Consider the following 19735-nt stretch of genomic DNA (forward strand, 5'->3'; position numbering starts at 1 on the left):
AGTGCCTTACCACTCTCTTGCCTTTTCCACTCACATTATTTTGGAAAAGAAGTTTTGGACCACTATCTTTTGCTTCTTGCGGAACACTCTGCAGACCTCTGTCCTACTTCTAGAAGAAGATTGGGAAGGATTTCTGTATTTCCACAGTTTCTCCTTAAAATTCTTGAGGAAAAGTATTTTGCTGAGTGTTAGGAGACAAAAGAGGCAGAAGAAGGAGATACGGAGCTCTGCGAAGCTATGTACCGCTCCCGAGCATCTTTCGGCACAAGCCGCTCTCTGGAACACAGCGCGACCGGCCAAATGATGTATGCGCAAAGAAGCTGCTTCTTCGCCTCTGGGAGACAGAGAGGGCGGCAGGTTTGGAAAGGCGAGGAATCAAGCGCATCGCACTGATATAGGGTGCGTAAGTTTCAAACATACAGAAACCAGTGCTTTACCACTCTCTTCTCTTTGGCACTCACATTCTAGTCCAATGGAAAGAGTTTTGGACCACTAGGTTTTCCTTTTTCCTAAACACTCAGAAGATCCTCCTGCAACTTCAAGAAAATGATTTGGGTTGTTTTTTGTCTTGGCACAGTTTCTCCTTGCAAGATATAGAGGAAAAGCTTTTTGCTGTGTGTAAGGCGACAAACGAAGCAGAAAACAGAGATCCCGAGCTCTCTGAAGTAAAGTGGCGGTCCCGGGCATCTTTCGGCACAAGCCGCTCTGCGGCGATCTCTGCGACGGGGCAAATGCTCGCTGCGCAAAGGAGCCGTTTCGTCTCCTCCGAGAGACAGAGAGAGCGGCAGGCTTCAAAAGGCGAAGAATCAAGCGCACCACACCGCTAGAGTGTGGGTAAGTTTCAAACTGATAGAAAACAGTACTTTAACACTCTCTTGGCTTGCCACTCATAATTTTTTCTAAAAGAAGGAGTTTTGGACAACTATCTTTTGCTTCTTGCGAAACACTCTGAAGAATTCCTTCCTACACCCAGTAGAAAATATGGAATGATTTCTGTATTTCCACAGTTTCTCCTTAAAATGTTTGGGGAAAAGTTTTTTTGCTGTGTGTAAGGCGACAAAAGAAGTAGAAGACAGAGATATGGAGCTCTCCGAAGCTATGTACCGCTCCCGGGCATCTTTCGGCACAAGCCGCTCTCTGGAACACAGCGCGACCGGCCAAATGATGTACGCGCAAAGGAGCTGCTTCTTCGCCACTGGGAGACAGAGAGAGCGGCAGCTTCCCAAAGGCGAAGAGCAAGCCGCACCACACCGGGATAGTGCGGGGAGCTTTCAAAGTAATAGAAACCAGTACTTTTCCACTCCTCTTCCTTTTCCACTCACATTATTTTGGAAAAGAAGGAGTTTTGGACCACTATCTTTTGCTTCTTGCGGAACACTCTGCAGACCTCTGTCCTACTTCTAGAAGAAGATTGGGAAGGATTTCTGTATTTCCACAGTTTCTCCTTAAAATTCTTGAGGAAAAGCATTTTGCTGAGTGTTAGGCGAGAAGAGAGGCAGAAGACGGAGATACGGAGCTCTGCGAAGCTATGTACCGCTCCCGAGCATCTTTCGGCACAAGCCGCTCTCTGGAACACAGCGCGACCGGCCAAATGATGTACGCGCAAAGAAGCTGCTTCTTCGCCTCTGGGAGACAGAGAGGGCGGCAGGTTTGGAAAGGCGAGGAATCAAGCGCATCGCTCCGCTATAATGTAAGTAAGTTTCAAACATACAGAAACCAGTACTTGACCACTCTCTTCTCTTTGGCACTCACATTCTAGTCCAATGGAAAGAGTTTTGGACCACTAGGTTTTCCTTTTTCCTAAACACTCAGAAGATCCTCCTGCAACTTCAAGAAAAAGATAGGGGTTCTTTTCTGTCTTGGCACAGTTTCTCCTTGCAAGATATGGAGGAAAAGCTTTTTGCTGTGTGTAAGGCGACAAAAGAAGTAGAAGACAGAGATACGGAGCTCTCCGAAGCTAAGTGCTGGTCCCGGGCATCTTTCGGCACAAGCCGCTCTCTGGAACACAGCGCGACCGGCCAAATGATGTATGCGCAAAGGAGCTGCTTCTTCGCCTCTGGGAGACAGAGAGAGCGGCAGCTTCCCAAAGGCGAAGAACAAGCCGCACCGCACCAGTATACTGTGCGTAGCTTTCAAACTTATAGAAAACAGTGCCTTACCACTCTCTTGCCTTTTCCACTCACATTATTTTGGAAAAGAAGGAGTTTTGGACCACTATCTTTTGCTTCTTGCGGAACACTTTGCAGACCTCCGTGTAACTTCTAGAAGAAGATTGGGAAGGATTTCTGTATTTCCACAGTTTCTCCTTAAAATTTTTGTGGAAAAGCATTTTGCTGAGTGTTAGGAGACAGGAGAGGCAGAAGACGGAGATACGGAGCTCTCCGAAGCTAAGTGCTGGTCCCGGGCATCTTTCGGCACAAGCCGCTCTCTGGAACACAGCGCGACCGGCCAAATGATGTATGCGCAAAGAAGCTGCTTCTTCGCCACTGGGAGACAGAGAGAGCGGCAGCTTCCCAAAGGCGAAGAGCAAGCCGCACCACACCGGGATAGTGCGGGGAGCTTTCAAAGTAATAGAAACCAGTACTTTTCCACTCCTCTTCCTTTTCCACTCACATTATTTTGGAAAAGAAGGAGTTTTGGACCACTATCTTTTGCTTCTTGCGGAACACTCTGCAGACCTCCGTGTAACTTCTAGAAGAAGATTGGGAAGGATTTCTGTATTTCCACAGTTTCTCCTTAAAATTCTTGAGGAAAAGCATTTTGCTGAGTGTTAGGCGAGAAGAGAAGCAGAAGACGGAGATACGGAGCTCTCCGAAGCTAAGTGCTGGTCCCGGGCTTCTTTCGGCACAAGCCGCTCTCTGGAACACAGCGCGACCGGCCAAATGATGTATGCGCAAAGGAGCTGCTTCTTCGCCACTGGGAGACAGAGAGGGCGGCAGGTTTGGAAAGGCGAGGAATCAAACGCATCGCTCCGCTATAATGTAAGTAAGTTTCAAACATACAGAAACCAGTACTTGACCACTCTCTTCTCTTTGGCACTCACATTCTAGTCCAATGGAAAGAGTTTTGGACCACTAGGTTTTCCTTTTTCCTAAACACTCAGAAGATCCTCCTGCAACTTCAAGAAAAAGATAGGGGTTCTTTTCTGTCTTGGCACAGTTTCTCCTTGCAAGATATGGAGGAAAAGCTTTTTGCTGTGTGTAAGGCGACAAGAGAGGCAGAAGACGAAGATACGGAGCTCTCCGAAGCTAAGTGCTGGTCCCGGGCTTCTTTCGGCACAAGCCGCTCTCTGGAACACAGCGCGACCGGCCAAATGATGTATGCGCAAAGGAGCTGCTTCTTCGCCACTGGGAGACAGAGAGGGCGGCAGCTTCCCAAAGGCGAGGAACAAGCCGCACCGCACCAGTATACTGTGCGTAGCTTTCAAACTTATAGAAAACAGTGCCTTACCACTCTCTTGCCTTTTCCACTCACATTATTTTGGAAAAGAAGTTTTGGACCACTATCTTTTGCTTCTTGCGGAACACTCTGCAGACCTCTGTCCTACTTCTAGAAGAAGATTGGGAAGGATTTCTGTATTTCCACAGTTTCTCCTTAAAATTCTTGAGGAAAAGTATTTTGCTGAGTGTTAGGAGACAAAAGAGGCAGAAGAAGGAGATACGGAGCTCTGCGAAGCTATGTACCGCTCCCGAGCATCTTTCGGCACAAGCCGCTCTCTGGAACACAGCGCGACCGGCCAAATGATGTATGCGCAAAGAAGCTGCTTCTTCGCCTCTGGGAGACAGAGAGGGCGGCAGGTTTGGAAAGGCGAGGAATCAAGCGCATCGCACTGATATAGGGTGCGTAAGTTTCAAACATACAGAAACCAGTGCTTTACCACTCTCTTCTCTTTGGCACTCACATTCTAGTCCAATGGAAAGAGTTTTGGACCACTAGGTTTTCCTTTTTCCTAAACACTCAGAAGATCCTCCTGCAACTTCAAGAAAATGATTTGGGTTGTTTTTTGTCTTGGCACAGTTTCTCCTTGCAAGATATAGAGGAAAAGCTTTTTGCTGTGTGTAAGGCGACAAACGAAGCAGAAAACAGAGATCCCGAGCTCTCTGAAGTAAAGTGGCGGTCCCGGGCATCTTTCGGCACAAGCCGCTCTGCGGCGATCTCTGCGACGGGGCAAATGCTCGCTGCGCAAAGGAGCCGTTTCGTCTCCTCCGAGAGACAGAGAGAGCGGCAGGCTTCAAAAGGCGAAGAATCAAGCGCACCACACCGCTAGAGTGTGGGTAAGTTTCAAACTGATAGAAAACAGTACTTTAACACTCTCTTGGCTTGCCACTCATAATTTTTTCTAAAAGAAGGAGTTTTGGACAACTATCTTTTGCTTCTTGCGAAACACTCTGAAGAATTCCTTCCTACACCCAGTAGAAAATATGGAATGATTTCTGTATTTCCACAGTTTCTCCTTAAAATGTTTGGGGAAAAGTTTTTTTGCTGTGTGTAAGGCGACAAAAGAAGTAGAAGACAGAGATATGGAGCTCTCCGAAGCTATGTACCGCTCCCGGGCATCTTTCGGCACAAGCCGCTCTCTGGAACACAGCGCGACCGGCCAAATGATGTACGCGCAAAGGAGCTGCTTCTTCGCCACTGGGAGACAGAGAGAGCGGCAGCTTCCCAAAGGCGAAGAGCAAGCCGCACCACACCGGGATAGTGCGGGGAGCTTTCAAAGTAATAGAAACCAGTACTTTTCCACTCCTCTTCCTTTTCCACTCACATTATTTTGGAAAAGAAGGAGTTTTGGACCACTATCTTTTGCTTCTTGCGGAACACTCTGCAGACCTCTGTCCTACTTCTAGAAGAAGATTGGGAAGGATTTCTGTATTTCCACAGTTTCTCCTTAAAATTCTTGAGGAAAAGCATTTTGCTGAGTGTTAGGCGAGAAGAGAGGCAGAAGACGGAGATACGGAGCTCTGCGAAGCTATGTACCGCTCCCGAGCATCTTTCGGCACAAGCCGCTCTCTGGAACACAGCGCGACCGGCCAAATGATGTACGCGCAAAGAAGCTGCTTCTTCGCCTCTGGGAGACAGAGAGGGCGGCAGGTTTGGAAAGGCGAGGAATCAAGCGCATTGCTCCGCTATAATGTAAGTAAGTTTCAAACATACAGAAACCAGTACTTGACCACTCTCTTCTCTTTGGCACTCACATTCTAGTCCAATGGAAAGAGTTTTGGACCACTAGGTTTTCCTTTTTCCTAAACACTCAGAAGATCCTCCTGCAACTTCAAGAAAAAGATAGGGGTTCTTTTCTGTCTTGGCACAGTTTCTCCTTGCAAGATATGGAGGAAAAGCTTTTTGCTGTGTGTAAGGCGACAAAAGAAGTAGAAGACAGAGATACGGAGCTCTCCGAAGCTAAGTGCTGGTCCCGGGCATCTTTCGGCACAAGCCGCTCTCTGGAACACAGCGCGACCGGCCAAATGATGTATGCGCAAAGAAGCTGCTTCTTCGCCTCTGGGAGACAGAGAGAGCGGCAGCTTCCCAAAGGCGAAGAACAAGCCGCACCGCACCAGTATACTGTGCGTAGCTTTCAAACTTATAGAAAACAGTGCCTTACCACTCTCTTGCCTTTTCCACTCACATTATTTTGGAAAAGAAGGAGTTTTGGACCACTATCTTTTGCTTCTTGCGGAACACTTTGCAGACCTCCGTGTAACTTCTAGAAGAAGATTGGGAAGGATTTCTGTATTTCCACAGTTTCTCCTTAAAATTTTTGTGGAAAAGCATTTTGCTGAGTGTTAGGAGACAGGAGAGGCAGAAGACGGAGATACGGAGCTCTCCGAAGCTAAGTGCTGGTCCCGGGCATCTTTCGGCACAAGCCGCTCTCTGGAACACAGCGCGACCGGACAAATGATGTATGCGCAAAGAAGCTGCTTCTTCGCCACTGGGAGACAGAGAGAGCGGCAGCTTCCCAAAGGCGAAGAGCAAGCCGCACCACACCGGGATAGTGCGGGGAGCTTTCAAAGTAATAGAAACCAGTACTTTTCCACTCCTCTTCCTTTTCCACTCACATTATTTTGGAAAAGAAGGAGTTTTGGACCACTATCTTTTGCTTCTTGCGGAACACTCTGCAGACCTCCGTGTAACTTCTAGAAGAAGATTGGGAAGGATTTCTGTATTTCCACAGTTTCTCCTTAAAATTCTTGAGGAAAAGCATTTTGCTGAGTGTTAGGCGAGAAGAGAAGCAGAAGACGGAGATACGGAGCTCTCCGAAGCTAAGTGCTGGTCCCGGGCTTCTTTCGGCACAAGCCGCTCTCTGGAACACAGCGCGACCGGCCAAATGATGTATGCGCAAAGGAGCTGCTTCTTCGCCACTGGGAGACAGAGAGGGCGGCAGGTTTGGAAAGGCGAGGAATCAAACGCATCGCTCCGCTATAATGTAAGTAAGTTTCAAACATACAGAAACCAGTACTTGACCACTCTCTTCTCTTTGGCACTCACATTCTAGTCCAATGGAAAGAGTTTTGGACCACTAGGTTTTCCTTTTTCCTAAACACTCAGAAGATCCTCCTGCAACTTCAAGAAAAAGATAGGGGTTCTTTTCTGTCTTGGCACAGTTTCTCCTTGCAAGATATGGAGGAAAAGCTTTTTGCTGTGTGTAAGGCGACAAGAGAGGCAGAAGACGAAGATACGGAGCTCTCCGAAGCTAAGTGCTGGTCCCGGGCTTCTTTCGGCACAAGCCGCTCTCTGGAACACAGCGCGACCGGCCAAATGATGTATGCGCAAAGGAGCTGCTTCTTCGCCACTGGGAGACAGAGAGGGCGGCAGCTTCCCAAAGGCGAGGAACAAGCCGCACCGCACCAGTATACTGTGCGTAGCTTTCAAACTTATAGAAAACAGTGCCTTACCACTCTCTTGCCTTTTCCACTCACATTATTTTGGAAAAGAAGTTTTGGACCACTATCTTTTGCTTCTTGCGGAACACTCTGCAGACCTCTGTCCTACTTCTAGAAGAAGATTGGGAAGGATTTCTGTATTTCCACAGTTTCTCCTTAAAATTCTTGAGGAAAAGTATTTTGCTGAGTGTTAGGAGACAAAAGAGGCAGAAGAAGGAGATACGGAGCTCTGCGAAGCTATGTACCGCTCCCGAGCATCTTTCGGCACAAGCCGCTCTCTGGAACACAGCGCGACCGGCCAAATGATGTATGCGCAAAGAAGCTGCTTCTTCGCCTCTGGGAGACAGAGAGGGCGGCAGGTTTGGAAAGGCGAGGAATCAAGCGCATCGCACTGATATAGGGTGCGTAAGTTTCAAACATACAGAAACCAGTGCTTTACCACTCTCTTCTCTTTGGCACTCACATTCTAGTCCAATGGAAAGAGTTTTGGACCACTAGGTTTTCCTTTTTCCTAAACACTCAGAAGATCCTCCTGCAACTTCAAGAAAATGATTTGGGTTGTTTTTTGTCTTGGCACAGTTTCTCCTTGCAAGATATAGAGGAAAAGCTTTTTGCTGTGTGTAAGGCGACAAACGAAGCAGAAAACAGAGATCCCGAGCTCTCTGAAGTAAAGTGGCGGTCCCGGGCATCTTTCGGCACAAGCCGCTCTGCGGCGATCTCTGCGACGGGGCAAATGCTCGCTGCGCAAAGGAGCCGTTTCGTCTCCTCCGAGAGACAGAGAGAGCGGCAGGCTTCAAAAGGCGAAGAATCAAGCGCACCACACCGCTAGAGTGTGGGTAAGTTTCAAACTGATAGAAAACAGTACTTTAACACTCTCTTGGCTTGCCACTCATAATTTTTTCTAAAAGAAGGAGTTTTGGACAACTATCTTTTGCTTCTTGCGAAACACTCTGAAGAATTCCTTCCTACACCCAGTAGAAAATATGGAATGATTTCTGTATTTCCACAGTTTCTCCTTAAAATGTTTGGGGAAAAGTTTTTTTGCTGTGTGTAAGGCGACAAAAGAAGTAGAAGACAGAGATATGGAGCTCTCCGAAGCTATGTACCGCTCCCGGGCATCTTTCGGCACAAGCCGCTCTCTGGAACACAGCGCGACCGGCCAAATGATGTACGCGCAAAGGAGCTGCTTCTTCGCCACTGGGAGACAGAGAGAGCGGCAGCTTCCCAAAGGCGAAGAGCAAGCCGCACCACACCGGGATAGTGCGGGGAGCTTTCAAAGTAATAGAAACCAGTACTTTTCCACTCCTCTTCCTTTTCCACTCACATTATTTTGGAAAAGAAGGAGTTTTGGACCACTATCTTTTGCTTCTTGCGGAACACTCTGCAGACCTCTGTCCTACTTCTAGAAGAAGATTGGGAAGGATTTCTGTATTTCCACAGTTTCTCCTTAAAATTCTTGAGGAAAAGCATTTTGCTGAGTGTTAGGCGAGAAGAGAGGCAGAAGACGGAGATACGGAGCTCTGCGAAGCTATGTACCGCTCCCGAGCATCTTTCGGCACAAGCCGCTCTCTGGAACACAGCGCGACCGGCCAAATGATGTACGCGCAAAGAAGCTGCTTCTTCGCCTCTGGGAGACAGAGAGGGCGGCAGGTTTGGAAAGGCGAGGAATCAAGCGCATCGCTCCGCTATAATGTAAGTAAGTTTCAAACATACAGAAACCAGTACTTGACCACTCTCTTCTCTTTGGCACTCACATTCTAGTCCAATGGAAAGAGTTTTGGACCACTAGGTTTTCCTTTTTCCTAAACACTCAGAAGATCCTCCTGCAACTTCAAGAAAAAGATAGGGGTTCTTTTCTGTCTTGGCACAGTTTCTCCTTGCAAGATATGGAGGAAAAGCTTTTTGCTGTGTGTAAGGCGACAAAAGAAGTAGAAGACAGAGATACGGAGCTCTCCGAAGCTAAGTGCTGGTCCCGGGCATCTTTCGGCACAAGCCGCTCTCTGGAACACAGCGCGACCGGCCAAATGATGTATGCGCAAAGAAGCTGCTTCTTCGCCTCTGGGAGACAGAGAGAGCGGCAGCTTCCCAAAGGCGAAGAACAAGCCGCACCGCACCAGTATACTGTGCGTAGCTTTCAAACTTATAGAAAACAGTGCCTTACCACTCTCTTGCCTTTTCCACTCACATTATTTTGGAAAAGAAGGAGTTTTGGACCACTATCTTTTGCTTCTTGCGGAACACTTTGCAGACCTCCGTGTAACTTCTAGAAGAAGATTGGGAAGGATTTCTGTATTTCCACAGTTTCTCCTTAAAATTTTTGTGGAAAAGCATTTTGCTGAGTGTTAGGAGACAGGAGAGGCAGAAGACGGAGATACGGAGCTCTCCGAAGCTAAGTGCTGGTCCCGGGCATCTTTCGGCACAAGCCGCTCTCTGGAACACAGCGCGACCGGCCAAATGATGTATGCGCAAAGAAGCTGCTTCTTCGCCACTGGGAGACAGAGAGAGCGGCAGCTTCCCAAAGGCGAAGAGCAAGCCGCACCACACCGGGATAGTGCGGGGAGCTTTCAAAGTAATAGAAACCAGTACTTTTCCACTCCTCTTCCTTTTCCACTCACATTATTTTGGAAAAGAAGGAGTTTTGGACCACTATCTTTTGCTTCTTGCGGAACACTCTGCAGACCTCCGTGTAACTTCTAGAAGAAGATTGGGAAGGATTTCTGTATTTCCACAGTTTCTCCTTAAAATTCTTGAGGAAAAGCATTTTGCTGAGTGTTAGGCGAGAAGAGAAGCAGAAGACGGAGATACGGAGCTCTCCGAAGCTAAGTGCTGGTCCCGGGCTTCTTTCGGCACAAGCCGCTCTCTGGAACACAGCGCGACCGGCCAAATGATGTATGCGCAAAGGAGCTGCTTCTTCGCCACTGGGAGACAGAGAGGGCGGCAGGTTTGGAAAGGCGAGGAATCAAACGCATCGCTCCGCTATAATGTAAGTAAGTTTCAAACATACAGAAACCAGTACTTGACCACTCTCTTCTCTTTGGCACTCACATTCTAGTCCAATGGAAAGAGTTTTGGACCACTAGGTTTTCCTTTTTCCTAAACACTCAGAAGATCCTCCTGCAACTTCAAGAAAAAGATAGGGGTTCTTTTCTGTCTTGGCACAGTTTCTCCTTGCAAGATATGGAGGAAAAGCTTTTTGCTGTGTGTAAGGCGACAAGAGAGGCAGAAGACGAAGATACGGAGCTCTCCGAAGCTAAGTGCTGGTCCCGGGCTTCTTTCGGCACAAGCCGCTCTCTGGAACACAGCGCGACCGGCCAAATGATGTATGCGCAAAGGAGCTGCTTCTTCGCCACTGGGAGACAGAGAGGGCGGCAGCTTCCCAAAGGCGAGGAACAAGCCGCACCGCACCAGTATACTGTGCCTAGCTTTCAAACTTATAGAAAACAGTGCCTTACCACTCTCTTGCCTTTTCCACTCACATTATTTTGGAAAAGAAGTTTTGGACCACTATCTTTTGCTTCTTGCGGAACACTCTGCAGACCTCTGTCCTACTTCTAGAAGAAGATTGGGAAGGATTTCTGTATTTCCACAGTTTCTCCTTAAAATTCTTGAGGAAAAGTATTTTGCTGAGTGTTAGGAGACAAAAGAGGCAGAAGACGGAGATACGGAGCTCTGCGAAGCTATGTACCGCTCCCGAGCATCTTTCGGCACAAGCCGCTCTCTGGAACACAGCGCGACCGGCCAAATGATGTATGCGCAAAGAAGCTGCTTCTTCGCCTCTGGGAGACAGAGAGGGCGGCAGGTTTGGAAAGGCGAGGAATCAAGCGCATCGCACTGATATAGGGTGCGTAAGTTTCAAACATACAGAAACCAGTGCTTTACCACTCTCTTCTCTTTGGCACTCACATTCTAGTCCAATGGAAAGAGTTTTGGACCACTAGGTTTTCCTTTTTCCTAAACACTCAGAAGATCCTCCTGCAACTTCAAGAAAATGATTTGGGTTGTTTTTTGTCTTGGCACAGTTTCTCCTTGCAAGATATAGAGGAAAAGCTTTTTGCTGTGTGTAAGGCGACAAACGAAGCAGAAAACAGAGATCCCGAGCTCTCTGAAGTAAAGTGGCGGTCCCGGGCATCTTTCGGCACAAGCCGCTCTGCGGCGATCTCTGCGACGGGGCAAATGCTCGCTGCGCAAAGGAGCCGTTTCGTCTCCTCCGAGAGACAGAGAGAGCGGCAGGCTTCAAAAGGCGAAGAATCAAGCGCACCACACCGCTAGAGTGTGGGTAAGTTTCAAACTGATAGAAAACAGTACTTTAACACTCTCTTGGCTTGCCACTCATAATTTTTTCTAAAAGAAGGAGTTTTGGACAACTATCTTTTGCTTCTTGCGAAACACTCTGAAGAATTCCTTCCTACACCCAGTAGAAAATATGGAATGATTTCTGTATTTCCACAGTTTCTCCTTAAAATGTTTGGGGAAAAGTTTTTTTGCTGTGTGTAAGGCGACAAAAGAAGTAGAAGACAGAGATATGGAGCTCTCCGAAGCTATGTACCGCTCCCGGGCATCTTTCGGCACAAGCCGCTCTCTGGAACACAGCGCGACCGGCCAAATGATGTACGCGCAAAGGAGCTGCTTCTTCGCCACTGGGAGACAGAGAGAGCGGCAGCTTCCCAAAGGCGAAGAGCAAGCCGCACCACACCGGGATAGTGCGGGGAGCTTTCAAAGTAATAGAAACCAGTACTTTTCCACTCCTCTTCCTTTTCCACTCACATTATTTTGGAAAAGAAGGAGTTTTGGACCACTATCTTTTGCTTCTTGCGGAACACTCTGCAGACCTCTGTCCTACTTCTAGAAGAAGATTGGGAAGGATTTCTGTATTTCCACAGTTTCTCCTTAAAATTCTTGAGGAAAAGCATTTTGCTGAGTGTTAGGCGAGAAGAGAGGCAGAAGACGGAGATACGGAGCTCTGCGAAGCTATGTACCGCTCCCGAGCATCTTTCGGCACAAGCCGCTCTCTGGAACACAGCGCGACCGGCCAAATGATGTACGCGCAAAGAAGCTGCTTCTTCGCCTCTGGGAGACAGAGAGGGCGGCAGGTTTGGAAAGGCGAGGAATCAAGCGCATCGCTCCGCTATAATGTAAGTAAGTTTCAAACATACAGAAACCAGTACTTGACCACTCTCTTCTCTTTGGCACTCACATTCTAGTCCAATGGAAAGAGTTTTGGACCACTAGGTTTTCCTTTTTCCTAAACACTCAGAAGATCCTCCTGCAACTTCAAGAAAAAGATAGGGGTTCTTTTCTGTCTTGGCACAGTTTCTCCTTGCAAGATATGGAGGAAAAGCTTTTTGCTGTGTGTAAGGCGACAAAAGAAGTAGAAGACAGAGATACGGAGCTCTCCGAAGCTAAGTGCTGGTCCCGGGCATCTTTCGGCACAAGCCGCTCTCTGGAACACAGCGCGACCGGCCAAATGATATATGCGCAAAGAAGCTGCTTCTTCGCCACTGGGAGACAGAGAGAGCGGCAGCTTCCCAAAGGCGAAGAGCAAGCCGCACCACACCGGGATAGTGCGGGGAGCTTTCAAAGTAATAGAAACCAGTACTTTTCCACTCCTCTTCCTTTTCCACTCACATTATTTTGGAAAAGAAGGAGTTTTGGACCACTATCTTTTGCTTCTTGCGGAACACTCTGCAGACCTCCGTGTAACTTCTAGAAGAAGATTGGGAAGGATTTCTGTATTTCCACAGTTTCTCCTTAAAATTCTTGAGGAAAAGCATTTTGCTGAGTGTTAGGCGAGAAGAGAAGCAGAAGACGGAGATACGGAGCTCTCCGAAGCTAAGTGCTGGTCCCGGGCTTCTTTCGGCACAAGCCGCTCTCTGGAACACAGCGCGACCGGCCAAATGATGTACGCGCAAAGAAGCTGCTTCTTCGCCTCTGGGAGACAGAGAGAGCGGCAGGTTTGGAAAGGCGAGGAATCAAGCGCATCGCTCCGCTATAATGTAAGTAAGTTTCAAACATACAGAAACCAGTACTTGACCACTCTCTTCTCTTTGGCACTCACATTCTAGTCCAATGGAAAGAGTTTTGGACCACTAGGTTTTCCTTTTTCCTAAACACTCAGAAGATCCTCCTGCAACTTCAAGAAAAAGATAGGGGTTCTTTTCTGTCTTGGCACAGTTTCTCCTTGCAAGATATGGAGGAAAAGCTTTTTGCTGTGTGTAAGGCGACAAAAGAAGTAGAAGACAGAGATACGGAGCTCTCCGAAGCTAAGTGCTGGTCCCGGGCTTCTTTCGGCACAAGCCGCTCTCTGGAACACAGCGCGACCGGCCAAATGATATATGCGCAAAGAAGCTGCTTCTTCGCCACTGGGAGACAGAGAGAGCGGCAGCTTCCCAAAGGCGAAGAGCAAGCCGCACCACACCGGGATAGTGCGGGGAGCTTTCAAAGTAATAGAAACCAGTACTTTTCCACTCCTCTTCCTTTTCCACTCACATTATTTTGGAAAAGAAGGAGTTTTGGACCACTATCTTTTGCTTCTTGCGGAACACTCTGCAGACCTCCGTGTAACTTCTAGAAGAAGATTGGGAAGGATTTCTGTATTTCCACAGTTTCTCCTTAAAATTCTTGAGGAAAAGCATTTTGCTGAGTGTTAGGCGAGAAGAGAAGCAGAAGACGGAGATACGGAGCTCTCCGAAGCTAAGTGCTGGTCCCGGGCATCTTTCGGCACAAGCCGCTCTCTGGAACACAGCGCGACCGGCCAAATGATGTATGCGCAAAGAAGCTGCTTCTTCGCCTCTGGGAGACAGAGAGAGCGGCAGCTTCCCAAAGGCGAAGAACAAGCCGCACCGCACCAGTATACTGTGCGTAGCTTTCAAACTTATAGAAAACAGTGCCTTACCACTCTCTTGCCTTTTCCACTCACATTATTTTGGAAAAGAAGGAGTTTTGGACCACTATCTTTTGCTTCTTGCGAAACACTCTGCAGACCTCTGTCCTACTTTTAGAAGAAGATTGGGAAGGATTTCTGTATTTCCACAGTTTCTCCTTAAAATTCTTGAGGAAAAGCATTTTGCTGAGTGTTAGGAGACAAGAGAGGCAGAAGACGGAGATCCGGAGCTCTCCGAAGCTAAGTGCTGGTCCCGGGCTTCTTTCGGCACAAGCCGCTCTCTGGAACACAGCGCGACCGGCCAAATGATGTATGCGCAAAGGAGCTGCTTCTTCGCCACTGGGAGACAGAGAGAGCGGCAGCTTCCCAAAGGCGAGGAACAAGCCGCACCGCACCAGTATACTGTGCCTAGCTTTCAAACTTATAGAAAACAGTACCTTACCACTCTCTTGCCTTTTCCACTCACATTATTTTGGAAAAGAAGGAGTTTTGGACCACTATCTTTTGCTTCTTGCGAAACACTCTGCAGACCTCTGTCCTACTTCTAGAAGAAGATTGGGAAGGATTTCTGTATTTCCACAGTTTCTCCTTAAAATTCTTGAGGAAAAGCATTTTGCTGAGTGTTAGGCGAGAAGAGAGGCAGAAGACGGAGATACGGAGCTCTGCGAAGCTATGTACCGCTCCCGAGCATCTTTCGGCACAAGCCGCTCTCTGGAACACAGCGCGACCGGCCAAATGATGTACGCGCAAAGAAGCTGCTTCTTCGCCTCTGGGAGACAGAGAGGGCGGCAGGTTTGGAAAGGCGAGGAATCAAGCGCATCGCTCCGCTATAATGTAAGTAAGTTTCAAACATACAGAAACCAGTACTTGACCACTCTCTTCTCTTTGGCACTCACATTCTAGTCCAATGGAAAGAGTTTTGGACCACTAGGTTTTCCTTTTTCCTAAACACTCAGAAGATCCTCCTGCAACTTCAAGAAAAAGATAGGGGTTCTTTTCTGTCTTGGCACAGTTTCTCCTTGCAAGATATGGAGGAAAAGCTTTTTGCTGTGTGTAAGGCGACAAAAGAAGTAGAAGACAGAGATACGGAGCTCTCCGAAGCTAAGTGCTGGTCCCGGGCATCTTTCGGCACAAGCCGCTCTCTGGAACACAGCGCGACCGGCCAAATGATATATGCGCAAAGAAGCTGCTTCTTCGCCACTGGGAGACAGAGAGAGCGGCAGCTTCCCAAAGGCGAAGAGCAAGCCGCACCACACCGGGATAGTGCGGGGAGCTTTCAAAGTAATAGAAACCAGTACTTTTCCACTCCTCTTCCTTTTCCACTCACATTATTTTGGAAAAGAAGGAGTTTTGGACCACTATCTTTTGCTTCTTGCGGAACACTCTGCAGACCTCCGTGTAACTTCTAGAAGAAGATTGGGAAGGATTTCTGTATTTCCACAGTTTCTCCTTAAAATTCTTGAGGAAAAGCATTTTGCTGAGTGTTAGGCGAGAAGAGAAGCAGAAGACGGAGATACGGAGCTCTCCGAAGCTAAGTGCTGGTCCCGGGCATCTTTCGGCACAAGCCGCTCTCTGGAACACAGCGCGACCGGCCAAATGATGTACGCGCAAAGAAGCTGCTTCTTCGCCTCTGGGAGACAGAGAGAGCGGCAGCTTCCCAAAGGCGAAGAGCAAGCCGCACCACACCGGGATAGTGCGGGGAGCTTTCAAAGTAATAGAAACCAGTACTTTTCCACTCCTCTTCCTTTTCCACTCACATTATTTTGGAAAAGAAGGAGTTTTGGACCACTATCTTTTGCTTCTTGCGAAACACTCTGCAGACCTCTGTCCTACTTTTAGAAGAAGATTGGGAAGGATTTCTGTATTTCCACAGTTTCTCCTTAAAATTCTTGAGGAAAAGCATTTTGCTGAGTGTTAGGAGACAAGAGAGGCAGAAGACGGAGATACGGAGCTCTCCGAAGCTAAGTGCTGGTCCCGGGCTTCTTTCGGCACAAGCCGCTCTCTGGAACACAGCGCGACCGGCCAAATGATGTATGCGCAAAGCAGCTGCTTCTTCGCCACTGGGAGACAGAGAGGGCGGCAGCTTCCCAAAGGCGAAGAGCAAGCCGCACCACACCGGGATAGTGCGGGGAGCTTTCAAAGTAATAGAAACCAGTACTTTTCCACTCCTCTTCCTTTTCCACTCACATTATTTTGGAAAAGAAGGAGTTTTGGACCACTATCTTTTGCTTCTTGCGAAACACTTTGCAGACCTCTGTCCTACTTCTAGAAGAAGATTGGGAAGGATTTCTGTATTTCCACAGTTTCTCCTTAAAATTCTTGAGGAAAAGCATTTTGCTGAGTGTTAGGAGACAAGAGAGGCAGAAGACGAAGATACGGAGCTCTCCGAAGCTAAGTGCTGGTCCCGGGCATCTTTCGGCACAAGCCGCTCTCTGGAACACAGCGCGACCGGCCAAATGATGTACGCGCAAAGAAGCTGCTTCTTCGCCACTGGGAGACAGAGAGAGCGGCAGCTTCCCAAAGGCGAAGAACAAGCCGCACCACACCGGGATAGTGCGGGGAGCTTTCAAAGTAATAGAAACCAGTACTTTTCCACTCCTCTTCCTTTTCCACTCACATTATTTTGGAAAAGAAGGAGTTTTGGACCACTATCTTTTGCTTCTTGCGGAACACTCTGCAGACCTCCGTGTAACTTCTAGAAGAAGATTGGGAAGGATTTCTGTATTTCCACAGTTTCTCCTTAAAATTCTTGAGGAAAAGCATTTTGCTGAGTGTTAGGCGAGAAGAGAAGCAGAAGACGAAGATACGGAGCTCTCCGAAGCTAAGTGCTGGTCCCGGGCTTCTTTCGGCACAAGCCGCTCTCTGGAACACAGCGCGACCGGCCAAATGATGTACGCGCAAAGGAGCTGCTTCTTCGCCACTGGGAGACAGAGAGAGCGGCAGCTTCCCAAAGGCGAAGAACAAGCCGCACCACACCGGGATAGTGCGGGGAGCTTTCAAAGTAATAGAAACCAGTACTTTTCCACTCCTCTTCCTTTTCCACTCACATTATTTTGGAAAAGAAGGAGTTTTGGACCACTATCTTTTGCTTCTTGCGGAACACTCTGCAGACCTCCGTGTAACTTCTAGAAGAAGATTGGGAAGGATTTCTGTATTTCCACAGTTTCTCCTTAAAATTCTTGAGGAAAAGCAATTTGCTGAGTGTTAGGCGAGAAGAGAAGCAGAAGACGGAGATACGGAGCTCTCCGAAGCTATGTACCGCTCCCGAGCATCTTTCGGCACAAGCCGCTCTCTGGAACACAGCGCGACCGGCCAAATGATGTACGCGCAAAGAAGCTGCTTCTTCGCCTCTGGGAGACAGAGAGGGCGGCAGGTTTGGAAAGGCGAGGAATCAAGCGCATCGCTCCGCTATAATGTAAGTAAGTTTCAAACATACAGAAACCAGTACTTGACCACTCTCTTCTCTATGGCACTCACATTCTAGTCCAATGGAAAGAGTTTTGGACCACTAGGTTTTCCTTTTTCCTAAACACTCAGAAGATCCTCCTGCAACTTCAAGAAAAAGATAGGGGTTCTTTTCTGTCTTGGCACAGTTTCTCCTTGCAAGATATGGAGGAAAAGCTTTTTGCTGTGTGTAAGGCGACAAAAGAAGTAGAAGACAGAGATACGGAGCTCTCCGAAGCTAAGTGCTGGTCCCGGGCTTCTTTCGGCACAAGCCGCTCTCTGGAACACAGCGCGACCGGCCAAATGATGTATGCGCAAAGAAGCTGCTTCTTCGCCTCTGGGAGACAGAGAGAGCGGCAGCTTCCCAAAGGCGAAGAACAAGCCGCACCGCACCAGTATACTGTGCGTAGCTTTCAAACTTATAGAAAACAGTGCCTTACCACTCTCTTGCCTTTTCCACTCACATTATTTTGGAAAAGAAGGAGTTTTGGACCACTATCTTTTGCTTCTTGCGAAACACTCTGCAGACCTCTGTCCTACTTCTAGAAGAAGATTGGGAAGGATTTCTGTATTTCCACAGTTTCTCCTTAAAATTCTTGAGGAAAAGCATTTTGCTGAGTGTTAGGTGAGAAGAGAGGCAGAAGACGGAGATACGGAGCTCTGCGAAGCTATGTACCGCTCCCGAGCATCTTTCGGCACAAGCCGCTCTCTGGAACACAGCGCGACCGGCCAAATGATGTACGCGCAAAGAAGCTGCTTCTTCGCCTCTGGGAGACAGAGAGAGCGGCAGGTTTGGAAAGGCGAGGAATCAAGCGCATCGCTCCGCTATAATGTAAGTAAGTTTCAAACATACAGAAACCAGTACTTGACCACTCTCTTCTCTTTGGCACTCACATTCTAGTCCAATGGAAAGAGTTTTGGACCACTAGGTTTTCCTTTTTCCTAAACACTCAGAAGATCCTCCTGCAACTTCAAGAAAAAGATAGGGGTTCTTTTCTGTCTTGGCACAGTTTCTCCTTGCAAGATATGGAGGAAAAGCTTTTTGCTGTGTGTAAGGCGACAAAAGAAGTAGAAGACAGAGATACGGAGCTCTCCGAAGCTAAGTGCTGGTCCCGGGCATCTTTCGGCACAAGCCGCTCTCTGGAACACAGCGCGACCGGCCAAATGATATATGCGCAAAGAAGCTGCTTCTTCGCCACTGGGAGACAGAGAGAGCGGCAGCTTCCCAAAGGCGAAGAGCAAGCCGCACCACACCGGGATAGTGCGGGGAGCTTTCAAAGTAATAGAAACCAGTACTTTTCCACTCCTCTTCCTTTTCCACTCACATTATTTTGGAAAAGAAGGAGTTTTGGACCACTATCTTTTGCTTCTTGCGGAACACTCTGCAGACCTCCGTGTAACTTCTAGAAGAAGATTGGGAAGGATTTCTGTATTTCCACAGTTTCTCCTTAAAATTCTTGAGGAAAAGCATTTTGCTGAGTGTTAGGCGAGAAGAGAAGCAGAAGACGGAGATACGGAGCTCTCCGAAGCTAAGTGCTGGTCCCGGGCATCTTTCGGCACAAGCCGCTCTCTGGAACACAGCGCGACCGGCCAAATGATGTACGCGCAAAGAAGCTGCTTCTTCGCCTCTGGGAGACAGAGAGAGCGGCAGCTTCCCAAAGGCGAAGAGCAAGCCGCACCACACCGGGATAGTGCGGGGAGCTTTCAAAGTAATAGAAACCAGTACTTTTCCACTCCTCTTCCTTTTCCACTCACATTATTTTGGAAAAGAAGGAGTTTTGGACCACTATCTTTTGCTTCTTGCGAAACACTCTGCAGACCTCTGTCCTACTTTTAGAAGAAGATTGGGAAGGATTTCTGTATTTCCACAGTTTCTCCTTAAAATTCTTGAGGAAAAGCATTTTGCTGAGTGTTAGGAGACAAGAGAGGCAGAAGACGGAGATACGGAGCTCTCCGAAGCTAAGTGCTGGTCCCGGGCTTCTTTCGGCACAAGCCGCTCTCTGGAACACAGCGCGACCGGCCAAATGATGTATGCGCAAAGGAGCTGCTTCTTCGCCACTGGGAGACAGAGAGGGCGGCAGCTTCCCAAAGGCGAAGAGCAAGCCGCACCACACCGGGATAGTGCGGGGAGCTTTCAAAGTAATAGAAACCAGTACTTTTCCACTCCTCTTCCTTTTCCACTCACATTATTTTGGAAAAGAAGGAGTTTTGGACCACTATCTTTTGCTTCTTGCGAAACACTTTGCAGACCTCTGTCCTACTTCTAGAAGAAGATTGGGAAGGATTTCTGTATTTCCACAGTTTCTCCTTAAAATTCTTGAGGAAAAGCATTTTGCTGAGTGTTAGGAGACAAGAGAGGCAGAAGACGAAGATACGGAGCTCTCCGAAGCTAAGTGCTGGTCCCGGGCATCTTTCGGCACAAGCCGCTCTCTGGAACACAGCGCGACCGGCCAAATGATGTACGCGCAAAGAAGCTGCTTCTTCGCCACTGGGAGACAGAGAGAGCGGCAGCTTCCCAAAGGCGAAGAGCAAG

Source organism: Agelaius tricolor, unplaced genomic scaffold (genome assembly GCF_023055355.1).
Source record: "Agelaius tricolor isolate 1412-34295 unplaced genomic scaffold, bAgeTri1.0.p SCAF_32, whole genome shotgun sequence".
NCBI lineage: Eukaryota > Metazoa > Chordata > Aves > Passeriformes > Icteridae > Agelaius > Agelaius tricolor.